Consider the following 23,569-nt stretch of genomic DNA (forward strand, 5'->3'; position numbering starts at 1 on the left):
ATTACGGATCCTTAATACAGGCGAAACTTATGAGGCAGACAAATGCATACAAATCCTCTGGATGCCAGCCCACACACCTCTAGATTAACCGGAGTTCAGTCCAAATGAGGTGGCGCACAACGTACCTCGAGGTCACCGCTTCGTAGCTGCGGTCGTAGACGACACACACCAATCGCCACAAGACACGTAGAAACGGCGGAGGAAGTGGCTATCGCGCTCGCCATAGCTCACACCAATGCCTCATATATCATCAGCGACTCGCAAACGGCCGTGCGAAACTACGCAAACGGCAGAACCTCCCCCGAGGCATTACAGATCCTTAATACAGGCGAAACTTATGAGGCAGACAAATGCATACAAATCCTCTGGATGCCAGCCCACACACCTCTAGATTAACCGGAGTTCAGTCCAAATGAGGTGGCGCACAACGTACCTCGAGGTCTCACGTTCCGAGCCGCGTTCGAAGAAGCAGCTACCCGAACGGACTCCTCCGCGGCGGTGTGTGAATGGGACGATCGACTCACTAAATTCTGCGAAATTACTCAACATTATTGAATGCAAAGGCGGGAGTATCCACCGCTTCACCCCAAGCTCAATCGCACCCAGTCCGTTCAATGCAGCAGCTACAAACACGAACATACACGAACGCCGTCATCATGAACCATATATACCCCGAATTATATACAACCAATCTATGACAGTATTGTAACACCAGAGCCACACTAGATCACATCGTATGGCCATGTCCAGCATTAATCACCAATACTGAGGTCGCGGCCTCCAATGAGGGCCTTCGGGCGCGTTGGCGGACTGCGCTGCTCAGTTCAGGCCTGGACCAGCAACTCTGGGTGATCCAGCAGGCCGAGGAAGCTGCCGGGAGACAGGGTCTCTCCGCAGACTCCTAGGTGGGCGCCCAGCCCAGCAATCTGCCGGAAATCAATAAAGTTCTGATCTCTTTCTCTTTTGTTTCTCCATTAGGGCTTTTCCAGGTCCTTTTCCTCTAGAAGATATTCATTATTTGGAGTCTATTCGTTTCCGCGAATTCTACCAACATCTCTCCTCTACTGCTCCTCGGAACAATTCCGTGGTTGCCCAGCCTGATTTCCCCCCACTATTGATTTGATGTCGTCCATGACTACAGTACCTATGGTGTTTGTACCTTTCTCTTTGCTAATTCAACATTCATGAAACTATTCCATTTGTTCGAGCGTAGGCATGCATTACCTCTAATCTATATATCCCATTTAGCTTTATTACGACCACTGCTACCTTTTCATCAATGCTGTAGGATTCATCTATGTTGCCCGTCATGTCCTTATGAATTAGAAATCCTACCCCAGATTCTCTCTTATCCGGAAGACCTGTGTGAATCCCAACCAGCTCTTCTAACCTCACTAAGGCCAATAATATCCCAGACAATATTGTTGGCCTTAGTGAGAATTATCAGGCAGCAGGATTAGCTGCTGTGCTAATATAACATCACTCGAGAGGGTTCGTCTGTTAAACGTTGCCGGGTTCAGTTTCCAGAGATTATGAGAACCTTCTGCCGCGTCGCAGGCCTGACCACCGCTCTGGTCAGGTGCTCCGTAGCCGCTGGGGACTCAGGGCCACAGGTTAATTGCAAAAGGGAATTGCCAAATTCTGGGATATTACGTGCCAAAACCACGATCTGATTATCAGGCAGGTCGCACTCCGGATTAAGTTGGACCACCTGAGCTTATGTTGCGTGCACCTACATTTAACTACAGGAGCGTATTTGCATTTCGCCCCCATCAAAATACGGCTGCGTGTTACGGGTTGTCTATAGGCTTCGGCCATATGTGTACTGGTAGTTGGAAACAACTTGCTTTGAGCATTTACCATATGTATTCGTCTAAGAGCCGCACTACTTTTTTTTTCGCAATCCTAAAGAGGTGCGCCATTAAGGTTTCATTTTTCTGGCGGTTTGTTGATTCACGATTTATTTGTCCGAAAAGAGCGATCGCTGTTGCTTTCATAATGCATATATTTGTTCACGCAAGCACGCCAAGCTGCTGGTTGCTGTCTATAGTCCTCAATAGAGTTACTGTCACCGCTACTCAGATTCGGCTCAGTAGCATACTCATTGATAGTCGATCTCGGTGCCCTACATGACGTGAGATATGACTGTAACGTCAAAGCTTTTCACAGTGATGTCTGAAAATGACACGTGCTCAGAGTCTGAGATCATGCAAACAAGCTGCGACGCTCTCTTCAGCCTTCGAATGATTTATTTCAACATTCTTTTTGGATACTGGGCCGGCTAGTTTGCAAACCGGCCCTTAGTCGAGTATATACGGTATTACAAGTTCTGTAATCGAATGCACCGCTGCATGCACGATAGGCATGGGCAATCACGATTTTTCTTATCGAAAGACTTGTACTATCGTCCACTGCTGGTTGTCCAACTTGCACCGCGGACAGACACACCATAGATGAAAAAATGATAAACCGCAAGGTGGAGTGTAACGTTCAAGAGAGGACAAAACGTCATCCAGCCGACTTGTATCACGGAGCTACAAAGGAAACCCATGCAGGTTTTTGAAAAAGCTTGAAGGTTTTGCCAAAGTTTAAAAACATTCTATAAATTGCGGTAGCAGTATTTGCAGGAAACGCGAAGTATAGCAGTATTTGCAAGCCGCGGAAGCCCAAGGCGCCGGTATGGGCACTGGCGGTACAAGTGGTCAGCTTCACCGTAGTGGAAGCACAGAGGCCGGTGATCGGGTGTGTGCCAAACATCCGACTTCCGAGTGGGCGTGCGTCTGTCGTCGACAGTAGTGAACCGATAGCTCCGAGCGATGGGCAACTGGAGCGGCATGAGCAAAGGGCGGGGCCGACTGAAGTGACACTGTAGGAAGAGCACGAACGAACAGCGGCGGAGTGGAAGCAGGACGCTATAAGGTTTCCGCGTAGGTCGCACGGCCGGCAGCGTTATCAGGAGGCAAGGTATCACGGAGCGCCTGGTGCAGCGTGATAATACTTGCTATGAAGCTTAGCGTAGGGTGCGGTGTTACGGCGGCCTTTGGAACTATTCAAGCAGACATTCACTGTTGCTTCCTATGGCCGTGAAAATGTCAGCAGCAGACATGCTGTTCACTTGCCGCTCATACAGGTTCGACCGATGCAGAAGCATCTTTTACATTTTCACGGCCACATGAAGCATAACTGCGAGTCGGCCTAGTTGGAACAGATTCATTTTCTTAAATTTTTGCGCAAAACAGGGACGAATGAAAAGGAGAACACAAGGACGAGCGCTTTCTCCTGTTTGTTTGCGCAAAAATTTAAGAAAATGACGGCCACATGGTTTTGCATGGTCACAAGAACTCCGCGACCGCCTTCGGAGGGCTCCGCACGAGACCAGCAAATAGCTGCTCCTTGACCCCGCGCATCAGATGTCATAACTTCTTCTCCTCCGTCATTCTTGGATCAGCTCGTCTGAAGGGGCGCGTCATGTCTTCAATATATGTGTCAGAGTTTCGTTTGGCAACTGGACGCGGGCCTCAGTCGCTCGTTCCACTCGTTCGTGGCGATCAGCTTGTTGTACTGGTGTAGGTCTCCAGAAGCTGACGCCAAAACTCGTTCCATGACGTCAGTTGCTCCTCACGGTTCTGAAACCACGTACGCGCGACATCGTCCAGGTAGAAGTAGAGATGTCTCAGTTTTGCCGTGTCGTTCCATTCGTTGAAGGCGGCCACGCGCTCGAAGTCAACCATCCAGTCTTCGACGTCTTCGAAACACTGTGCCTTGCCATACAACGTCGTAGGGACGCGTGTGCTCTCAAGCGTGTACCGGTTCGACATTGTTCATCCCTGTACCGGTTGGGGCGGTTTGAACGGAAGCACTGGTCATACCGGTTCATGGGGTGGAAACCATAGCGTCGACGAATCCGGGGACAGTCCCCTGATCCTGGGGTTGGCCCGATGCACGGGAATGTCGACTGGCACTGGTTTTCTTAGTGCGGATCCTTGAGGGGTCTGCAACAACCATGAGGGCGCGTACCCAGCACCTCCACCAGTTTGTCACGAGCCTTCAGAAGTAGGCTTGTGGGCTTAATGAACCGTAGAGCAGCTGGCTCCTGGAAAACGCGTCCGTCGGGGACTGGCTCTCGAGCAGGGAAGAAGAAGATGATGATGATATCCTCAACACATGGCTCGTACCCACTCCGGGGGATTGGCCAAGAATTGGGCACCTGAACATTTAGATGCGGTATCAGAAACTACAGTTACTGTGCAATTTATTATTCAGAACATACAGATTAATTTTCCTAAACAGCACAATTTGTAATATTAATGCCATGCATTAAAAACTGAAATATCTCTCAGAGAATTGGAAAAGTAGGGATTTAAAATTGTATTCGTTTTTTTTGACTGAATGAAACCACAAACAGCATCAAATACGTCCCTGTGGCTAAAGCCAAATACCGAGGCACCGAAAGTGAGTACTGTTTCTGATGTTAAATGTACCCCTAATTCAGCAAGCGGAATTTCAAGAATTCTTTTCTTTGCAATTTATACCGACGAATAGCGTTTTATGGTTTCTATTTCTAGACAGAATGGCGATATCGCCAGACCAGCCCTGTGTAAATATAGGTGTAGCGGTCGGACGCGGCAGCGTAATTTTGTCATTGTTACTTTCGATTGTCTTGATGGACACCAATGTATTTTCCACGGAAACTTTAGGTGCTGAAATTCAGTCCATGATGTTATTGCTTCAAGGATATCTCTACAAATTGAAAATTTCCGATATCTGATCGCTGTTATTTGTGCCACCACCGGAAGGACTGATATCATCGGTCCAATGAATCGGCTATTTCATTGAAATGTAATCCGCAGTGTCCTGGTACCCATAATAATTTTAAAAGGTTCAGTTGGGGGGGTGGGGGGAACTAGTGATAGAAACATCTTTAGAGCTGGTGAATTGGTTGAAGCTGTAAGCGCAGTACAGACAGAAAGGGAATCTGTTATAATAACCACACAGGATTCATTTAAAGGGAGTTTTCGCATAGCTAGAATCATAGCTAAGAGCTCAGCTTCAAATACGGGAGTAAAATCTGGCAGTCTCAAGGAGAATGATCAGCCCAGCGAAAGCGAGAAAATGCCTACGCCCGCCTTATCGTCGTTCACGGAAGCGTCAGTGGCTATTATGTTAATTGTGTGTACCGGTGCCCACCAAATAGCTCGGACCGCCAGACCGGTGGCCGCTCGTCGGCGGAGCACACCCGCGGAAACATTCAGCCTTGGTCTGCGCGTGCGCGGCATCCTAAGCAAGCAAGCCTCGCTCCCTAGTGCATCTGGATAGGCGTTGCTTTGCGCGCTTGTGCAATTATATTCCGAGTCGCAGTTACGAATAAGATCAGAAGTTTGACTGTAACACGACAGCTCCTTTAACAAGGATGACTGCATGCTGTAAGAAAGGTTGTCAAAATGACATTAGACGGCGTATTCCAACACGCCAATTTTTCATGCACAGGAATTAATTTTATGCATACGGCACTATATTAAAGTTATCTTCAATGCTTCGCAGTCACAATGAACATCGCATAGTGTGCTATTCATTTACAAAATCTGGCCGCTTCGTTGCACTTTTAGTAGGGAGTACTCAAACATTCAATTTCTTGTTCAGTGTGGTGATAAGCTGCTAATCAAGGGGGTATTCAGCTGTGTGAGTTAAATGCGTATGAAAAAAAAAAAACGTTGATTGGGGTCCCATATCGATTGCTAAGACGACTTTGGCGGCGAAAGCTTTAATGCATTGACATCATCTCATTGCGATTGTTTGTTTATGTTGGTTAATTAATAAAGTAAGTATTAATTTGTCGTATTTCAGTTTAATTGTTTTCTTACTTGCTGTTACAGAGTCTTTAATTGATCCTTATTACTTTGTACTGCTCCTTGGAACTCTTAATTAGTCTTAATTTGGCGTGACCAGTCTTATCACGGAGTCTCGAATTGATGTTAAGTAGTCTCTAATACTGTTCGCAACCCTTAATAACTTAATTACAATTAACCGTAATTATTCTTAGTTACTTAATAATTCACTTTAGTACGCTTTAATAAAGGTGTCGTATGATGTCAGTGTATTGGTCTTGTTAATTACTCTACTAATTACATTCATTTAGTCTTTGGAACTCTTCAAGTACTCGTAATTATTTTTAGTTACTTGGTGCTAAATTCACTTTTACATGCTTTATTGAACGGTAGAGGTGTAGTATGCCGCTTTCTGATTTTTGCTACCGCAAGTGTTGTCGACGATGGTCACCATCCCGCGAATAATGAACCAGTTAAGATCGTCTTGCTTTAAAAGGCGCCGATGCCCATTAACGCACGAGCGCTCATCGCGCGCACAAAGTGTTTTATTAGAGACCGCATCCGTACCTGTGACAACGCTAAAAGGCACCCAACGCTATTCTCTTGGAGCAAGGCAACACCTATTTAGATGCACTGGGGAGCGAGGCGAGCTTGCTAGGGAGACCGCGCATGCGCACACCCTGGCACTACTTTTTCACCGGCGTGCTCCGCCGGCGAAAGGCCACCGGTCCGAGTTACTTTGTGGTAAACGTGTACAAGGTAATCGTGCAACATATTATTTAATAACCTGACTGAATGTAACTTAGGTTTTATGGAATTCAATCTTTAAATTCTGAATTGAGTCATATGATGGAATAACGTCTCGAATTTTCACATTTAAAATATCTAAATGCTTCTGTAGAAAAATAATCTGTGGGGTGTGAAAAGGTGGCCAATGAGCAAGAAAGAATGAGTTTGGATTGTTTTTATAAAGACATATTCAGACCGTCTAATTGGAAAACTGTAATCTTTTAGAAATGTTTGTATCATTAAGATGCGGAATCTACAGGGCAATGTTGGTAGGCGCGCTTCCTGATAAAGAACATTGTTTGCTACAAACCTAGGGAGTCCCAGGCACAGGGATTCACGCTCCAAAAGAACCAGAGGCCTAGTTTTATAAGCAGGGTTTCCAGAGACCAATACAGAGCCGAATTCTAATATTGGGCGCATGTAAATTTTGTATATCATTATGAGAACGACCCTACGTAGCACATAATTTCGGTTGCTCAGTCTGCGTAGTAAACCTAAAGCACGCTTTGCCTTAGATGCTACATGTTCTATGTGTCAGTAGCGCAACCAGGATCTCTGCCAGGGGGGGAGGGGGGGGGGGGGGGTTGACAGTTTGCCAATACCATCTAAACAGCACTAATTTCGATTTCTTCACGGGAAATTGTTAGAAAATGCGCTTTTTGCGAGTGTGCAGACGATTGCGCGTCTTGCATCTTAGTTGCAGTACTCAAATGCGTAAGGAAAGAAAAGGGGGGGATAAGTCGGCCTCAGGGGGGGGGGGGGGGGGTTACTCATAATATGTTAAATAATATTGGAGATAGGACTGCTCCTTAGGGACACCACGAGTCTGTTTGAATTTAGACGAAGAGCAGCCATCCTTAAAACAACCGAATTCTCATGATCTTAAAAATTCTGCCAACCACGCATTAATATATTTTGGAGCATTATGACTCCGTAGGACATTCAGTAAAACCGTATGTTCCACGGAGTCATATGCTTTAGCTATGTCTGATGTCACTAAAGCGGCATATTGTCTTCTTTTTCTAGCAAGTTGTATGCGGCTCTCTAAATCAGCATGGGCACACCATATAGAGCAGTCAGCTCTGAAACGTACTTGATTGGGATTTACTATTAACTTATCCGACATCCAGACAGTAATTCTCTAATGTAGAACCCTCTCTATGAGTTTGGCCATATTAGAAGTAAGAGAGATAGGTCTGATATTTTCTATGGTGTGACCTAAGCCTTGTTTTTTAGCTTCGAGATTACTTTAGCTAGTTTCCAATCGTTGTTTAGAGAATAGTTTATAATGCTTAGGAGGTCACAATGCACAGTAACTTCATTAAAGTCTGACGTTAGGGCTGGTTTTTGGAAGTTATATGACGTAGACGACATGAATCTACGCTCAAGGCCTTTAGCAATCAGTGATGTTGTCATTTCATCAGATGATAGAGTTACATAGTCAATATTAATTGGTGGTGGCAGAATTTTGCGATTTCGCATATATCTAAACAGCGCTTTTTTTGTATTTAAGATTTGAAAGGAAATCGTTGTGTTTCCTATCGTAATATTCTTTAGATTGAGCGACTGAGCCTTTAAATACAGCGGCGTGAAATTTGTATTCAGCCCAATTTTGGGGGGACTCGTTATAAAGTAGTTGCTTCCAAGCTGCCTTTCTTCGTCTGTAGTCTCGTGTACAGTCCGGATTCCACCAAGGTCTATGAGAGGATCTCTTGGCAGACTCAACAATAAATTCAGCTTCTTTGTATGATCGTTTGATTACAGCACAAATATTCATAGGTTTAGTTTCTTCGCGGTCTTCAGAATGGTGAGCCAAATGTGCTTTTAAATCATTTTTACGAATACTCGGATCTGAGAGCACGATGGTATTAACCAGCAAGCAATTTCAAATATTATTGGACAGTGGTCACTGTTGGTGGCACAGTCCAAGGCTGCCCAGGATGAACTAGTGAGAGATGAACTTACGCAACTTCAATCTAAGGCTGAGCGCGACCGATTGCAATTAAATGTAGGAATTCTAGTGTTGAGAGAAGTCATCTGGTTATGTGGCGTTTGCCACATTGACCTGTTGCACCATGACGTCACCGCGGAATCCAAACATCGAGTGTCCTGCACTCCCGCAGGAAGGTATACATTTACTAAAGAGAATGGTAGGCAGCCCGGTAAGGTTACGTCTAAGGCAAAAATTTCGCTTTCAGGAGACATATGTTTATATAAAATCTTCACCTTGAGACTAACTCTATTACTAATGAAGAATGCTAAGCCTCCACCTTTCGATGGACGGTCCAATCGGAAAGATCGGAAGTTATTTATATGAAAAGATTGATGTGTTGAAAGCCATGTTTCTTGCAGTGCAATAATATCCAGGGAGAATTTCGATGCCAAATACAATAAATCTATTATGGAATCGATCGGCAATACCAATGAAGAAGTTTGAGGAATCCTATGGTTGCGAAAGGATTGACTCAGTACCTGCTGCCTCACTTAAAATGCTGATCTTCTAAGAAATCGTTCATTGTAAGGTTGTTTTTCAGGTATTTTTTGGTCTTTGAGTGAATAAGTGTATTGGCTGTTTTCGACAAAGGGGATCTAGATCGTTTTAGCGATCGGGGTTCCATGTCCATTTCATCTGAGCTTTGTGCATCCTCATTGATTCTTGTTTTGATGGTCGTGGACACTCAGTAGTTCGCGAAGTTATGCTAATAGCTGCTGTTGTGCCGAATATCTGTGCCATCTGGTTACTTAGGATCTGTGACAAGGACTCGCAAAGGTTTCCAGCTAGGTCCTCCATGGGCCTTCTCCATTGCCCTTTCGACAGCATCAGCAATAGAAATTGAAAGAGACGCTTCCGTGGCCATTGTATGACGGGCTGTGACCTAGCCTGCATTTCAGCTATGGCTTCTTGATGAGAACAACGTCTTCGTTCAACGATTTCTAGGATTTGTATTTCTCATGCCCTTGCCGAGCAATTCAAATAAATAGCAGAGTGGCTTTCATTGCAGAGGCAGCACTTTTCTTCCTTGCTGATGCAATCGCTGGAATTGTGTTCCTCACCACAAACTCGGCACCTGGGAGCAGACCTAGATCCTTTCATAGTTTTTCTGTTGGCATTTCTGTCCCAGCAAATGTTACAATGACCGATTCAGCAGGAATTCTGTTCTTGTCTACCACACGTCCACACCGGTAAATTGAAATTGCACCTGCTGGTGAAAACATCTCTAATATTTCTGTTGGTGTCATGTTCACATCAACGCCACGCACAAGCCCTTTCACACACGCCAAGTGAGGTGGAATGAATGGGCTGACCGGATTGGAAGCGAACATGGAACGCTTAAGAAGGAAGAAGGTCTTGTACACAGGGCTGGTCTGGGGAAAAGCATAGAATACCTCCTCTGCCGAACTAGCGGACCTCTGTGATATTCAGGAAATTCCGCCTGAATTGCTTTCGGGTTCTTAATCCGTATGATGCCATCATTGCATGGTTGGGATGATAGCCACAGGAACTGATCTGACGCCATTGCGCAGAATCAAATCCACAGGTAAATCCTGCCAGGGAATAGAGGCGGACCAGAGGAAAGCCCCTGGCGACGAAAATGACATCGGTCTGGTTTGATTAGCAAAAATGCCCTTATTATACAACAATACTCTACTAAAACAAACAAAAACAAGTCCGCAACTACTCAATCCTTGGCCGCAACCCCCAGAGCTATGAGAGAGCAGAACGAAAGGCGGTCTAGTTTATTCTTTTGGGTTCGAGCCACTCTTGCCCTCGAAGCACTACCGACAGGTATGCTGTGTACCTAGATATAGAGGCATAAAATGCAATGTAGCTGCAGGCGAATGTGCCACGTCAGAAATTTTCGAATATACCGACACAAACATAGCTAGCCCTCCCACAGACATAAATCCTTTCTTGCACCATGAGTTGCGAAAATATTGGCAAAGGCAGTAAGTGTCAAATAAGCTACATATGATCAAACCACGAATAGGGATGTGGATATCAGAGAAAACAAGACTTAAGAAAGTGCTTCTTTGCAGACTAAGGATAGGATGTACCTATGGAAGACACTCCTTACTGGCAGTTATCCTCCGACGTGTGGCGACATTCTTACAGTCCTCCATGTTCTTGTCCGGTGTCCTGAAATAGAAGGCCAACGTTAAACGCACTTTTATCGTGCATTATTTCTGAACTATGAGCCGCTTTGATTTTAAAACAGTCTGAAACAGCCGATGTAAATCATCTGGCCAGGTTATATGCAGTGCGCTGTAGTGCAAAATGTTTTACAACACTCACCTCTCAGCCCTTGACGTGGACCATCGCCTAACGGAACCTTTATGCTGTCCACTCCAGTCATAATACGCCATGGGGCTCTTTGGCCATGGCATCTTAGGCCTTGTGCCAATAAAAAAAAACGCATATTACTATTATTTCCGTTCTAAAGATCACGTTTGCTTGCAAGAACCAGCGTAAATTCGGTGCTTTTATCCTTAGTGTGTCTAGGTGACCTGTTTCTTCTTGACTAATTTTACTTTTGCACCTATCGTCACTGCACTTTACCCTACCCAACACTTCTCTATCCTACATTATGCTGAGTTCGGCCCCAACTAGATCTTCTAACCTCACAAAGGCCAATAATTCTTCAAGAAGCTGTGCTAAGCTAACTCGAGAGAGTTCGTCTGATAAACGTTGCTAGGTTCAGTTTCAAGAGATTATTAGAACCTTGTGCCACGTCGCAGGCCACTTACTTGCCCACCGCATTGGTCAGGTGCTCCGTAGCCACAGGTTAATTGCAAAATTCTGGGGTATTATGCGCCAAAACCACGATCTTTAACAGAAGCCATGATTCTCACTCTCTTCTCTGTGCTTTATTACGTAATAATTCCAATACGCCACGAGTCCACTAGCTGCTCGCTGTGGACGACCGCGATTGGCTTACGTTTCGCGCGTCGCAGGCACCAAAATCGGAAGTCCTGGCGTCTACGTTAACATCCAAAATGACATTTGAACTGCATGCCATGGTGACATTTCGAAGGGAGCTCCGCCTTCGAAATGTCTGGAGCGTTGTGGCCCCGCCGTAGCCTTCGCAGTGCAAGACATTGAAGAAGGAAGGGGAGCACAGCGGAGGCCGTGTCTGATTGCCAATAGCTCCGCTTCTGCTGAACGCATTAGTTAGTTTTTGTGGTGGAGTACCGCTGTTCGAGTTCAGGCCGTTGCTGGTCTGTCGCTCCTGATGGCACCCTCGTTGATCCGGGCTCCTAGCCCTCAATCTTTCGTTCGTTGTCAGGCTACACGTTGCATACAAGGCTCGCAACAACTCCTCCGTATGTACACGTTTATTTACATATGTACATTTCGCCAACAGCTCGCGGAGTCATCGACTCCAGCTCTCTCCCAAAACAGGACCGGATTCCCCCTTTAAAGCAATTCGGTTCACACAAAAATTTCATTCTTCCGCCCCTCGGCAGCGTAGGGCGGAGCACTCTCACAATCACAAACAGTTTTACAAGCATACACGGTCACGACCCAATGGCTAGCTGAAATCAGCCCAACAGTTTTCTTTCAGTCACTCCTATTGGTTCATTTCGCTCTTTCCCGTTTTCCTCTGGCCAATCCTTACATTGTAGCTTCAAAGCAAACCAAAAATAAACAAACTAGTAACACAAAAACAGCACCAATAAAGTACACAAGCAAAAACCAGGAAAAGAATTTTCCTTCCATTTTTAATCCCCTTGTTACCCCGCCCATGCACTAGAGCAAGCGGCAAACTAGAGGATGCGCCGCGCAATTGCTTGAACACAGGTGGCGGCCTGCTCTATGCGACGAAGACCGCCTGAGCAACGCGACTCCCATCTGCCCATTAGCCTCACAAGGAGCGCTGCCGACGCGTGCCCTTTTATCCTTTGTCCAGCTCCCCCGACAACGTGGGTGGGGCGACAACAGTGACGCGTTTGTCGGCACCCGTTTGCCGTGGTTGACGGTTCAAAACATCCTGCACATGTGGTCCATGACCATCGGCTCAGCGGCGCCCGCCACCCCGCTCTAAACGGCCTATCTCTCTAGCCGAACTTAACAGCATTGAAGCACGTTTTGCGGCAAAGTATTTCTGAAATAGCCTATTTTCACGCCAAATGGCTTTCTCCACTCGATAAAAAGTGATTCAAGGCCCCTTTAATTACCGATAGAACACTGACTCGAACTTTTTTCTCAAAGCCTGTGCCACTTCTGACCTTGTCGATTTCATTTTCAGGCTGTTTCTAAATAAGTGGTACACTATTAATTGTATCCGAACAGGAGCAAGAAAGAACAGCAGATGTTTATATTTTGAAAAAAAAAAAAAAAATGAGGGCCATTCTTTGGTGGCGTGTTTGGAAAATTTGCTCTTTGTAGGCTGCTTATGTGCTCCGAAAACAGTTACTGCCGCTAATCGAAATATTTCCCTGACTCCTAAAGCAACAGCACGAGAGACGGTTGAATTTCTGTGTAAATAGAGAACTTTAAGCGCTATGCGTTGCGAAACATTCCCTTTCCTGCTTTTAATGGAAGTGTTCCAGACAATTACTGAACGCCCGTTCTTCCATGTGTTTTCGTGCATCACACAAGATCTGGGGATAATTAGGGGCATTATATGGGTAATCTGTAGGCAATTTTCCAAATACCTGGTTTAAATGCGCATTTCATAGTAGAATACGTCTGCAGCTGGTCCATTGCCCGTACAAATTTTTGACCAAGCTTCGCAGTTGAAAAACACATTGTATAAATCACTGTAGTCGTATTTGCAGGAAACGGGTCAGGATGCTTATATTTAGTAATCTACTCCGCGTGAGAACCCAAGCGAATGAAAAAAAAAAAAATGCAAAGCAGGCGAAAAAGCTTTGTGGTGACTCCGCAGAGCGAGCAATTTGGGAATGTAAATATGTTTGCTGTGTCGTAACATAATGCCAAGGCACTTCATATACTGTATGTGCCCACAAGCCTTCATTGTTACAGAACTCATATGAATTGTTGTGAACCCAACACCCGGAGTGACATTTAATTTCAACCCGTGCAGGAGTTCGGTTCTCGAGCCGTTTTCCATGTGAGTCCCGGAGCCACCAGACGTCCTCATATTGCCAGCTGAAGCAGGTGAGTGCAGCCGTGTCTTCACGTTTCACGGGCGTCTTGACTGTCAGCAGTAGTCTTATTTGTTGTGATTCATAATGAATGAATACCTTTGCGCCAGCGACATACAACTCTTTCAGAGTGAAAGAATAACAGCGCGAAAAGACAAGGACGACAGCACGCATGTGTGTCCCCTTCTCGTCCTTGTCTTTTCGCGCTGTTATTCTTTCACTCCGAAGGAGTTGTATGTCGCCGGCGCAAAGGTATTCGTTCACTATGAATTTCAACGCGCTAGCGCAAAGTCGCGGGCAGCCCCGATCGGCGTGAAAAAGAAAGGAAACAAAAGAAGTACGGGCACCTGCCCACGCAGGTACCCGTGGAGACGCGAGAAGAGACTTTGCGGAAAAAACCGCAAAGTCTCGTCTTGTCCCCCACTACGCCCGAGTGGCGGCCCTCGTCTTTCGAACCCCATGGGCGCTGCGGCGTGCAAATCCTTGCCGGCTCCCAGGATTCGATCGTGGGCTTCGAACCCCATGGGCGCTGCGGCTCTTCGCTGCCGGCTCCCAGGATTCGAACGTGGGCCCTTTCGAGTGCGAGCTCGACACTCTACCCACTCGGCTAACGTAGCGGCACGGTTATCGCCTTACGAAAGGCCACCAGCAGCGTGAGCCTGCTGTGCGTGCTACGTCAACGCTTACGTTCGCTTATCGTCTAAGAGAATCGCAACCCGATAACTGCGTAGCGATATATCTTCCTGGTATTCCCAGGAAGAGAAGCGGCAGTTTGCGCATGTGCGAGCCACCCACAATGATACGTTCCAATCAATGCACGGAGGCGGCGTTTTTATTGTTTTTGCTTAGAGCATTGTTTCGCAACGTGTTCCAGCTGGCTGTTACCTTCGGCAATCAAGAAGGAGAAAATTGCTGGAAACGTCGCGAAGTTCGTAGGGGCTGTTGGAGCGACAGTGGGACGCTACAGCGCACCGACTCCATCGAAACACAGACGCTCGGCTATGCTTGGGAAACATTACATACAAGAAGTGTCCTATTCCTACCTCAGGTAGGAATAGGCAGTTTAGCGTTTCTAACTAGAACTGATCTCAGTGAGGTGGCTGTCGTCCGCCATTTTATCTAACCTCTTTCATGCAGCCAGCGCAGACCGCTTCAAGGAGTAGCATAACATTGTCGTTGAAACTGGGTCTTGCCGCTGTTTATATAACCTCCGGTAAGGGAACATGCGATACAGGGACAAAGTTTCGACAAGACTGCTAACAACAATTAAGTGAACTCGCAGTACAAAGCTAAGGACTGTAACAGAAGCAGCCTGTCGTACGTTGAGATACGCATGCATCCTGGCAGTTTCATCGTCAGATGTAACAACGGTGAACTATCTGAATCTGTGCAGGTGTGCGTGGAGTTGGATCCTCGAGCCAATGTCCCGTGTTAGTCGCGGCGCCGCCAGACCATCGAGGTGCGTGTAACCTTTATCCGTCACAGTTCGCGGGCGGCTTGCGCAATGCGTTTTCCCGCGGTAAAGTGCTCTAACAATAATGAAGTGTCACTGGACGCATCGTGCAAGCTGCCCCGATTCACGAACTTTCTGCGAACATGAAGTGGTCGCGCGCGAATGAATCATTACGCAACGCTTTCAAACGATTATGCAATCACTGGTGTAGTAGAATATCTGCGGTATTTTTGCGGAGTGGCGCAGCCTTTCCGAACTATGACGGATACAATGTAGAAGCGCCCGCAGTAGCCTGCTTCAGCTGCATTCTGGAAGGAACAGCGCTCAGGCATTGAAAGTAAGCTTGGCTATTGTAATTCAGTAGGGTGTAGGTCAACGATTTTATGAAACTGGCAGCCCAATGAACTGCAATTATGTACATTTCGACGGTGCTGTTGCAGCTCGGATTCATAGCGAATTGCAGTGTTGTCTGGCCAGCGCTAATGGTTCATACAAGCTCAACCATATGTTATGGGTTGAATTGATGATTCTACATATATACCATAAGGAACTTCCCCTATGCTCCCCTCTACCGGTTTGCCAATGCAACCACGATTCCGTCTGGATGCGCCTTTCACTATGCACGAGCTCGACGCTGCGATATCTGCTTCCCGCCAGTCATCTTGTCCAGGACCAGATGTGATCGCATGCGATTTGTCATCTTGGCGTGAAAGCTCGAGAAATCCTCCTGTCGCTCTACGACTCTACGTGGGACTGTGCCTGAGAATTGGAAGTGCAGTCCTTACGTGGCTCTCCTAAAACCCGGGAAATGCCCGCATCGGTGATTGCGAGTAATAGAGCGGATGGTAGTGAACAGACTGGAATGGTACTCGAGAGAAGTGGTGGATTTCCTGAGGCTGATCGACCTACTATCTTCTGTGCAATATTTTTGGATACTAAACGTGCCTACGACAATGTCTTCCACTATTCTATTCTTCAAGCGCTTGAAGATTCGGAGTTAGTGGCCGGATGTATGCGTAGCCGCACCATTTTCATGTCCACTACGGAGGGCGAGACTGATAAACATGACGTTAGCAGGGTGGTGTCCTTAGCTCCATATTTTATACTGGTGGGATGCAGACGAGCTACCTGACACAACGCATGACAATTGTATCTGAGGTCACACGTCTACAAGTGCATGCAAGGCTTCAACGTGCGGCTGCCATAGAGGCCTTCAACTCTCTGCTAGTGAGTGTGTAGTGCGGGAATTCACGCGTAAATCAATGTCGCAGTATCCCATCGTTGTGGACGGAACGGCACTCCCTTTAGTCACCGACGACATATTTATTATTGTGATCATAGACCGCAATCTTTCTTGGACAAAATATGTTACTGCGCTGACAAACTTCAAACACGTGCATCGTGTTATATCTGGACTGAGATGGGGTTCAGGCATTTTGTGTGGGCTACAGCATTCCTTTGCTATGTAACATGGGGTCAGCTTGTATGCGCACGCTCGAGAGCCTTGAGGCACAAGCATTGCCTTAGCTGCAACCTTGACTGTGCTTTTTCTAAAGCAATTGCATGCCACCAACATCCGGAAGACCACTGTTGAGGCTTCAAATACCGGGTGTTGGAGATTTATACGAAGAATGCTTATTAACGCTCCTGACGCATTCCAACGCCGAAGACCAGACCGAAAGGGACTTCCAAAGAAGCTGCGCTCACGAAGATTGACGCAGCTACGTCAACTAACGTTCAGACCCGACCTATTCTACCGAGAACCTATGCAAGACTGGATCGCCATAAGAAAACGCGGAGTGCACCAAGGACCGGCGTGACGAAAGTCACCAACGACTATTTGAGAGCTGCAAGACAACTTAAGTGTCCTAATAATGAAAGAGGCAGCTTTACGAGAATTAGCGCTATACGAGCAACTTGAATCGGAACTCGAAAGCGTGTACAGGTCAATGGGCGATACTCAAGCGCTTGGGCCAAGCAGTGAACGCGAAACTCGTAACCAGAACAGCGACTTCCGAAACTGGAGAGCAACAAATTCGATGGAAGTGTTCAAAACTGGTGCTCTTTTTGGGATCTACCTAGAAGTTCCCAATATCTGTAACGGCACATCGTTCTACCTTCCTGACTCAACGCCTTCATGAAAAAGACACCAGTCTTCAACTTGCACATGATGCCTGCATGAATGACAGTATAGATGTTCTTATTGGATATGACTACTATTGGAACAATCAGAACATTAAGTAACGGACTGACTGTCATACAGTTCGGTTGGACTTTGCAAGGTCCTGTAGAAAGTTTCGAAAGTGTCACAGAAACTAACACCACCAACGTGATAAACGTCGTTGTGCGAACCAGCAGCCTTGATGAAGACATTTCAAAACATCTCCAAGCGTTTTGGAATGTGGAAGAAAATTGACGGGAGTTCGCTTCCCCTCAAAGGATATGTTCAACTAGACCTGATGAAGAAAATGGCTTTGCGGAACAAGTACCCAGTAACGGAGGTCTCGGACCTGTTTACCACACAGGGCAGTTATCAACAACAAGAGCGAAACGACAAAGGCACGCCTCTTACAGCAGACTGTCTTTAAACGATGTTTTGCGTGCAGGACCTGATTTGAATCCATCGGTCATCGAGCAGAGTTCAGAACCTATAGCATTGCAGTTACAGCTGACACTGGGAAGGCCTTTTTGCAAATTCATGTTGCTGAAGTAGACCGCAATTCATCTCGGTAATTTTGGTACGAAAGCCCTCTGACGCGAGGAAACGAATTGCCAAGATAAGTAGTATGGAGGATGAATGGTGTACCATTCGCAGCCGCATCAAGCCCGTTTCTTCATTTTGAGAATACAAAAGGAGAAGATGAAGGGATGACGAGCTGACTTAAGAACCAGTTTTATGTAGACGACGTTCTTGGTCTGCAAAAATGCAGCTAAAATTATCAAAGCAGCAGGAATGCATCTACGTAAATGGACAACGAATTCTACAAGCATGCAGCATCTCAGTGAAGAAAAAGAAGCAGACATTAACGGTTCCTAAAACCAAGAACATACTTGGAATTCTCACATGTACGAGTTTTATACTTCCAAAATTATGCAACTCGTGGCATCCCTGGCAAAGACAAAAGGAATGCATTAAAGACAGCAGCTCAGATTTATGACCCATACGGCTTTCTTCAACCGTTTATAGTGAAAGCCAAAAGTTGTAGAAGAAAAAGCTGCATAGGGACGACCGTCTTCCAATTGAAATATGTGACTCTTCGGAAAGGTGGTGAAACGACCTACGTCTTCCACGTAGAATCGCTACTGCGTAAATTTCGTGCAAGCCAACCTTCCATGCTCTTTCAGATACCAGTACATTGGCATATGCAGTTTATGCACGAACAGAGACAAACAATTCAATAGTTACGACAATAGGGGCACCACTGCAACAGTTAATGCTTCCGCAATTAGAACTGTTAGCAGCTCTGTGCAGAGAGACAAATCGGCAGACTGCGAAACGCACTTCTGGTCTGACTCAGCAGCCGTTCTTGGATAGATAAACTCAGACATTGTTAAATGGAAGCCTTTCGTATCGAACAGAGTAAAACAAATACAAGCCCTGAGTAGATGATTAGGCAACACTTGTTTTGGCCAATTGAACTGAGAAAGCTGGATATTTCAAGTGACAACCGAAAATACCTCTCCCGTATTAACAATCTTTCCAAGAGCATGAACATCACTACTTGGATATTCCGCTTCGTTCAAAACGCAAGGATAACAGGACCAGTGTTAACTATTGAAACAGAAAGAGCAGAGAAATTTTGGATCTCTAAGATACAAGAAATTGCGTTTGGCGAAGCTTATGCGTCTAATGAAATTTGCTTACAAAATGAAGACAACTTGATCAGAGTGGGCGGAACACTTCAGAATTCACGAACAACGAGAAGCATCTTATTGTGCTTCCGGCAGAGCAAAAATTCACCCGACAACTGTTTCACGTACAAAAGAGCATCGAAACAATTAAAAGGACTTTACGAGTCGGTTCGACACGAACTGTCGACACGAAAGACTCATACGCGCAGTCAAGACAGCCCTACGAAAAGCTTTGCAAAGCACGCTTCTGAACTTCGTTGAATTACAGACGAATCACTGGTGAACTCACGTCCATTGACAACAATATCGACTCAACTTCAAATACCTGGAATTACGAAGAAATCCCACGTTTCTACCATTGGCTTGACGCCACCACGGCTACATTTCATAGGCGGCGATTTCAATTGGACCTCAAATCAACATCTACGGTTGCGAACGTTCAAAGGTTCCCTAGCCAGCATTGGCAGGCAACCACTGTCGGAGGACGCTATCCTCGGCCCACATGGGCCGAACAATGCTTGCAACTAAAGGGCTGTTTAAGTTTCTGCAAGACACGAAGTTAGATGAGCGGCTCTAAGGGCTACCGTCTCATGTACATGAGCACTCAACACTCTTCACATCATCATCCTCCTCCTTCCGTAGCACACTAGCTCAAGTCGACCTCTCCGTATTAACCCGTCTTCTTCTCATTCATGTACTCACATTCTGACGAGAAACCCCATGCCTAGGTATAGCATGATGTCGATGAGCCGACGCTGGCCAATGGAGTACTGCGCTGCCTGTGTCCTAGTCTGCTCTTTGGTCCGTGTGAAGCTTTGCCCTGCAAGCGTAGTTGAAAGGTCGGTCTATAGTGGCAGTTATACAACGATGCCTCACAATTACACATTACACACATCGCTCCCTTCACCGTCTGTTTCCACCGCGTTATCTCCATCCCTGTTTGCCCCATAATGCCCTTTTGTACAGCAACTTTGCTGTCACACTGCATATCTCTCCTGGAACTGTAAGTGGTGTTCCATGAAACTCAAAATTTCATGCGCGGTGCAGTTCAGATGTAATGCCCGGGAAACTTGTACCGCCTAAGTCACATGTGGGTGTGCACCTGACGTCCATTGCCGGAATCTGCAGCCTTACTCAAAGAGTGGAGCTAATCAATTCACGGACCAAGATGCTCCGGCAATTGAACACCACTGTGAACGCAATGCCATCAATTCTAGCAAGCAGAACGACACGAAACCAACGCTACCATTGGCATCCCATTCGACCTACAGGTCCTTGCGTCGAAGAGGCCGCAGCTAGAACACAGACAAGCAGTCCTGCAAGCATGCGAGTGCAACGAACCTCTTACAACGTAATTCCCTTGTTCATCCTAACACGCTATTGTAGTCGATGAAATGGGGGTAGGCGAGGTTTGTACGGACAAACCAAAACTAGTCAAACGCGCATCCATGTTGTGCACTTCGGAGCCAGGTTACCTCAGTCGTCTAGCGGTGCCTTCACGTCCCTTCCTTACTGTGTCGCTTATGTGCCGCCGATTCCAGCACCGTGAAGTCTAGCTAGTGACATAATGCGAGGACGCTGGTTCTTTCGCCAGGGAACAAGTGATCGCACTACTCGGACGCATTTTCACTTTTTGCGTTCGATCATGGATGCCATGCATGGCGATGATTACGCCATATTGCAGCCCATGCGAAATTTCTTTCCGTGGGATATTTATCGTGCTTAGATTTATGTTTGCGCAAACCGCCGCTTCTCTGCCTGCGAGCGTCGGCGAACAGCCATCTACGATAAACGAACACCGGTCGTGCGCATGCGTCGACGTAGCACGCACTTTTCCCCCTCACCCGGGCGATAAGCAGGCTCACGCTGCTGGTCGCCTTTCGTAAGGCGATAACCGTGCCGCTACGTTAGCCGAGTGGGTAGAGTGTCGAGCTCGCACTCGAAAGGGCCCACGTTCGAATCCTGGGAGCCGGCAACGCGAAGAGCCGCAGCGCCCATGGGGTTCGAAGCCCACGATCGAATCCTGGGAGCCGGCAGGGATTTGCACGCCGCAGCGCCCATGGGGTTCGAAAGACGAGGGCCGCCACTCGGGCGTAGTGGGGGACAAGACGAGACTTTGCGGTTTTTTCCGCAAAGTCTCTTCTCGCGTCTCCACGGGTACCTGCGTGGGCAGGTGCCCGTACTTCTTTTGTTTCCTTTCTTTTTCACGCCTATCGGGGCTGCCCGCGACTTTGCGCATGCTTGTCGCGCAAGTTAAAATTCATAGTGCACGAATACCTTTGCGCCAGCGACATACAACTCCTTCGAAGTGTAAGAATAACAGCACGAAAAGACAAGGACGAGAAGGGCACACACACATGCGTGCTGTCGTCCTTGTCTTTCGCGCGCTGTTATTCTTTCACTCCGAAGGAGTTGTATGTCGCTGGCGCAAAGGTATTCGTGCACTATGAATGGCAACAAATAAGCCTTCACATCAACTACTGGCCATGTTCATGATTCACTGTGTGGTAATTCAAACTAGCGTGACGCTCTTTGACAGTACACTCACCGCCCAAGACGCCCGTGAAACGTGTAGAACACGGCTGCACTCACCTGCTTCAGCTGGCGATACGAGGACGTCTGGGGGCGCCGGGACTCACACGGAAAACGGCTCGAGAACCCAACTCCACACACTCCTGCACAGGTTGAAATTGCATGTTTTGTACAGCTCCGTGGGTCCCTCCGGGTGTTGGGTTCATATTCATATCAGTTCAGTGTCATGGAAAGTTTGTGGACACACAGAGTATGAAGTGCCTTGGCAATATGTTTCGACACAGCAAACCTATTAATATTGCCTTTATTAAAAGACAAAAGAGAGCGGCATACAAAGGGTGCGTACTTATCCCCATGGAATAATCGCTCGCCCTTCGGAGCCACCAAACAGTTTTGTCTCCTGCTTTGCATATTGTTTTTTTCATTCGCTTGGGTTGTCATGCAGCGTAACCTAAGTATGAAATTATGCTTAAATATAAGCATCCTGGCCCGTTTGCTATATACTGCTACAGCGAAGCTTTGTGAAAAATCTGTACGGACAATGGACCAGTTGCATACGTATTCTACTATAAAATGCGCATTTAAACCAGGTATTTGGTACATTGCCTACAGATTACCCATATCATGCCCATATATAAACAAAATACGAATCTCGTATGATGCACGAAAACACATCGAAACGAGGGTTTAGTAATTGTCTGAAACACTTGCATTAAAGGCAGGAAAGTGAATGCACCGCAACGCATTGCGCTTAAAATTATCTCGTGCTATTGCTTTAGGAGTCAGGGAAATATTTCGATTGGCGGCAGTATGACTCCCTGGAACGCTCCAATGAATACCTTTCTACAACGACATGTAATGAACCTACACAGAATATTTACATAGTTAGAATACAATAATTGGGACAAAGAGACTAATCAGCAACCTAAACAGTTCAAATTTTCGATACATGCCACCAAAGAGTGCCCCTCATTTTTTCGAAATATAAACATCTGCTGTTCTTGCTCCTGCTGGGATACAATTAATAGTGTAGCTCTTATTTAGAAACAGCCTGAAAATGAAATCGACAAGGTAAGAAGTGACACAAACTTTTCGAAAACATTTCAAGTCAGTGTTCTATTGGTAATTAAAGGGGCCGTGAACCACTTTTAACGAAGTGGAGAAGGACATTTGGAGTGAAAATAGGCCATTTCAGAAATACTTTCCCGCAAAAAGTACTTCAATGCGTTCAGCAGAAGCGGAGCTATTGGCAATCAGACACAGCCTCCGCTGTGATCCCCCTCCTCCTTCAATGCCTTGTACTGCGAAGGCTACAGCGGAGTGTGGCGGGGCCTCAACGCTACGCCTTGGCAATGTCACCGTGGTGCGCATTTCAAATTTCATTTTGGATGTTAACACAGACGCCAGTACTTCCGATTTTGGTGCCTACGACGCACTACCGCGTAATAAGCCAAACGCGGTCGTCCGGCCAGGCTCGTGTCTCCTCTATGGTGTTTGTGCCGTCCTGAAGTCCAACTTAGAATTCCAGGACTTCAAAAAAAAGTCAGATTTATCACCGTCTGCACTGAAACAATTGAGCTTACTCCGTTTGTACGACAGATACAGCAGTCACGTGCACGACTATACGGACGGATCGACTACATCGACCAGTTCTGGCGGTGCTGTGTTTATACCGACGAGAGGAGTAACAATGCGATTCAACACCTCACATGTCACGGCGTCCACGACTGCAGAGCTCTGTGTAGTGCACTTGAATTTATAGACGCAGAGATTCCTGGTACATGGGCCGTGTTTTCAGACCCGAGACCGGCTTTACAAAGTGTGCCGGCAATTCTCCGACGTGGAGCTCACGAACAACTAACATACGAAATTATTTTCCAGTGGCTACCTGGCCATTGCGGGATCAGTGGAAACGCTCTCGCAGACAAAGCGGCCAGGAGTCAATTCCAGGACAGACGCTGGGAAGGCATCTTTGTCACCTGGCACGCAAGCGCTCTTTACAGAGCGG

The 23,569-nt window shown here is 46.6% G+C and overlaps 1 protein-coding gene and 1 long non-coding RNA gene across 2 annotated transcripts in view; both read left to right on the forward strand.

Moving 5' to 3' along the window:
* LOC119433466 (uncharacterized) overlaps positions 1-23,569 on the forward strand; it is a 162,292-nt gene that overhangs the window by 27,592 nt on the left and 111,131 nt on the right. The window lies entirely within an intron of this gene.
* LOC125941598 (uncharacterized) overlaps positions 1-23,569 on the forward strand; it is a 109,957-nt gene that overhangs the window by 22,396 nt on the left and 63,992 nt on the right. Inside the window, exons 3-4 of the long non-coding RNA XR_007464469.1 lie at positions 13,664-13,737; positions 15,118-15,183. This is a non-coding gene — a long non-coding RNA (uncharacterized LOC125941598). The remainder of the gene's footprint in view (positions 1-13,663; positions 13,738-15,117; positions 15,184-23,569) is intronic.

The sequence above is a fragment of the Dermacentor silvarum genome, chromosome 11 (genome assembly GCF_013339745.2).
Source record: "Dermacentor silvarum isolate Dsil-2018 chromosome 11, BIME_Dsil_1.4, whole genome shotgun sequence".
Lineage (NCBI taxonomy): Eukaryota > Metazoa > Arthropoda > Arachnida > Ixodida > Ixodidae > Dermacentor > Dermacentor silvarum.